Source organism: Hyaena hyaena, unplaced genomic scaffold (assembly GCF_003009895.1).
Source record: "Hyaena hyaena isolate Hyena2069 unplaced genomic scaffold, ASM300989v1 scaffold_895, whole genome shotgun sequence".
Classification (NCBI taxonomy): Eukaryota; Metazoa; Chordata; class Mammalia; order Carnivora; family Hyaenidae; genus Hyaena; species Hyaena hyaena.
The window spans coordinates 453,276-457,718 of NW_024081529.1; positions in this window are offsets into that span (position 1 = coordinate 453,276).

Below are 4,443 nucleotides of genomic sequence, written 5' to 3' on the forward strand. Positions count from 1 at the left end.
CTACCCATCTCACCTTCTTGCCTAGTGTTTCTTTGCTCCGACCAAACAGGAGTGCCGCCACTCCCCCAAATCACCTGCACTTTTTCTGCACCTTTACTCATGCAATTTCCTTTGCCAAGAATGCTCACCCTTTTTTTGTAGCACTGAAATACTAGTTATCATTCAAGACCCCACTTTAAAGTCACCTGTTTTGTGAGATCCTTCTAGATCCTTCAAAATGAAAGCAATATGCACCCATAATATACAATATGGACCGACAATAATTAGTTATTTGTTTTATACTTATTAGTTTTATTTTTTACGGCTGAATAACATCCCATTGTATATAAAATAATTTTTGTATCCATTCCCCCATCAATGGACTCTTAGGTTGTTTTCCCGACTTGGATGTTATAAATAATGCTGCAATGAGCATGGAGGTGCAGATACCTGTTTGAGTTAGTGGGTTTCTTTCTTTTCCTTTTTTTTATGATAAATATCCCAAAGTGGGATTGCTAAATCAGGTTGTAATTCTACTTTTAATTTTTTGAGGAACGTCTTTTATGATTTTCATAGTGACTATTCCAATATGCCACAACAGTGCATGAGAGTTTTCTTTTTCCCACATCCTCGCCAACACTTGTTATTTCTTGTTTTGTTTTGTTTTTGATAATTGCCGTTCTGACAGGTATGAGGTGATATCTCATTGTAGTTTTGTTTTTCATTTCCTTGATGATTAGTGATGAACCTTTTTTTATGCACCTGTATCTTCTTTGGAATTAAGTCTATTCAGATCCTCTGCCTGTTTTTAATCAGTCTCTGTTTTTTGGTATTGGGTTGTATGAGTTTTTAATTTTGGGAGGTATTAGCTCTTTATCAGATACGTGATTTGAAAATATTGTCTCCCATTTTATAGGTAGCTTTTTCATTTTATTGATGACTCCTTTTCCTGGGGAGAAGTTTTTATATAGTCCCATTTAGTTATTTTTGCTTTAGTTGCCTTTTGTTTTTTCAGTGTCAAATTCAAACTATTATCACCAAGACCTCTGTCAGGGAGCCTCCTGCCTATTTTCCTCTAGGAGTTTTATGGTTTCAGGTCTTATGTTCAAGTCTTTAGTCCATTCTGAGTTAGTTTTTGTTTATGGTGTAAAATAATGGTTGCGTTTTATATTTTTGCATGTGGCTGTCCAATTTTCCCAACATCATTTACTGAAGACACTATCCTTTCCTCATTGTATATACATGGGTCTTTTATTACAAATTAATTGACCTTATATGTATACATTTATTTCTGGACTATCTATTCTATTTCAGTGATCTATGTGTCAATTTTTGTGCCATTGCCATACTGTTTGCATTACTGTAGCTTTGGAATATAATTTGAAATCAGGGGGCATGATACTTCCAGCTTTGCTATTTCTCAAGATTCCTTTGGCTATTTGGGGTCTTTTGTGGTTCATACAAATTTCAGTATTATTTCATTTCGTTGAAAAATGCCATTGGAATTCTGGTAGCGATTGCACTGAATATGTAGATTACCTTGAGTAGTACGGGCATTTTTAAGACTACTGATTCTTCCCATCCATGAGCATGGAATATCTTTCCATTTATTTATGTCTTCTTAAATTCCTTTCATTCATGTCTCGTACTTTTCAGTGCACAGATCTTTGACTTCTTTGGTTAAAAATATTCCCAGGTACTTTGTTCTTTCTGATGCAATTATAAATGAGATTGTCTTATTTCCCGGATTCTTAAGACAGAAAAAAAGAAGCAAATTATTTAGCATTAAACCTATTTTCCATTCCAAAATAATTGTAAGCAACTTGACTCATCATAACATATGGATACTAAAAAGAAAGGCTTCCCAGACTTTGAAAGTGTTTCTTGGGTGGCGCCCACATCTCTGGTGACAGCCTCAGGCATGGAGCAGCTAAGCCAAAACACCTGAATTTTGATGGATGTTGTAGAGGTTCCACAGCTTGTCTTTGGCTGCTGTGGCTTGGAATTTTTTTTTAAAGTTGTGTTCCAAAAATCCTCTGTCTTGCTCACAGAGACTATCTATATGTAGCAGGGAGAGGAAGGAGAAATTACTTGCATATTTTTCTTTTCCTGATGCTTTATTTTCTGGTTATAAAAGCAAACATACTCTCATTATAGGGATTTGGAAAATATAGACAAAAACTTGGGGGAGAAAAATCCTCCTCTAAGTCAAAGGCAAACTTTGATTCATTTTCAATTCTTCCTTTATCTCATATCCACTTTCCAGCTACTGACCTATTTCTCTGCTTCCCTTTACAGAAAATGTCCTCAAAAGAGTTGTCTTTTATATCTCTGAATCCTCTTTTCCCTTTCTCTCCTGAGCCCAATTCAATCATGTTTACACGTACACCCTAAACTATTGGCTTTCTGGTCACAAATGAACTCCTTGGTTTTAAATCCAGTGGCCAATCCTCAGGCAGGTTTTGTCATATTTGTTAATTATTTTCTTTTTGAAACTGTTTTCATTTGGCCCTAGGACACCACTCTGGTCTCCTCCCATCCTTCTACCATTTTCTTCATAGTCTTTTTTGTCTGTCTTTGTTTCTTTATCTTTCCCACCTCTAAGTATCAGGGAGGCTCAGGGCTCGCTGTCACTCCCTTGTGTGACGTCATCTAGCCTCATGGCTCTAAATATCAGATTCACATCTACAGTCAGGACTGCTTCTCTGCACACTATAATCATGTTTCCAGTTGGCCATCTTGATAGGCATATTAACTTGAAAGGCACCAAACTTTTCATTATTCCCTCCATCATACTGTTTTTGTAGTTTCTCATTTTGGCATATGGCAATCCATTCTTCCACATCGTCCACATGAAAAATCTTGGAGTCAGCCTTGATACGTCTCTTTCTTCTCTTGTACCTCAATACACTCAACTGGCAAATCACGTTGGCCTTACTTTCATTACTGTGTTTCTGAATTTGACCATTTCTCATGACTGCCTCCTTTACCAGCCTGATGCAAGCTACCACACTATTACTGAGTTATTGCAATAGTTTGCTCAATGGTTTTTGAGCTTTTGTCTTGCCTCCTTTAGTCTATTATAATTAATCCAACAACAGCCTAAATTCTCATAATACTCTTTATTCATAGCTTTTCAGTGTATTCCTGACTCTATGTCTTCAGCTTTACATGAACTGGCACATGGTTAAGTCTCCAGTCTTGTCTCCATTCATTCTTCCTCTGCTTATTACACTCCAATCAGAGTGGCCTCTCTCTTGTTCCCTGTATGTGTGATGTGTTTCTGACTCAGAGAACTTGCTCCTGTGGCTCCCTCTGCCTAGAATTCCCTCCCCCAGACAGCTTCCCAGCTCACTGGCTCTCTTGCTTCCTTTATATTTTTGCTCAGAGGAATTTTTTTTATTAGTGACATCTTTTCCAACCATTTTATGTAAGTTAGAAGATATTTTCTCCTGGCTTATTTAAGTTCTTTCACTTGCCGTAGAAATTTTATAATCAGCTTGTCAATTTCTACCAAAAAAAAAAAAAAAAGCCTGCTTGGATTTTGATTGGGATTGCATTGAAACTAGAGATCAATTTGGGGATGATACCTGTAAAACACATGACAACAGTATATCTTCATTTATTTAGGCCGTCTCATTTTCTCACCAATGTTGTGTAATTTTTACTCTTGGAATCTTTGTACAACTTTGTCAGATTTACCATTAAGTATTTCATATTTTTGATATGATATTAATGGGTAGTCTTCTGAGTACCTATTGACATGAGCCTATCAGTTGATGCTGAAAAGACATTGAGAAAACCCAACATCCATTCCTTATAAAAGGTCTCAGCATGGAGGGGTAGAAAGGCAATCTCAACCTAATGAATGGCATCTAAGAAAACCCTAACAGTGTGCTTAATGGCAGCAGACTGAGTGATTTCTCTCTGAGATCAGGAACAAGATTATTAACATTTTAGGAGAGATTCTAGCTAATGCAGGGAGGCAAAACAAAGAAATAAAATGCATCCAGATTGGAAAGGGAGAAGTAAAACTGTCTCTACTCATTGATGATACCCTATGTAGACAATGGTATCCGATAGAATATACAAAAAACATTACCAAAACCTAGTAAGAGATTAGCAAGATCTGTACATTAAAAACTATGAAACATCGGTGAGAAATTCTTGTATCCAATGCACTACTAATCAATAAACATTGGGCAATTAAAATTTAAAAACAATATTTTAAAAACTTTTTAAAAATATTTTTTATTTACTTCTGAGAGAGAGAGAGACAGCATGAGCAGGGGAAGGTCAGAGAGAGAGGGAGACACAGAATCTGAAACAGGCTCCAGGCTCTGACCTGTCAGCACAGAGCCCAATGCAGGGCTTGAACCGACGAACAATGAGATCATGACCTGAGCCAAAGTTGGACACTTAACCAACTGAGCCACCCAGGTGCCCCGAAAACAATACTTTCTA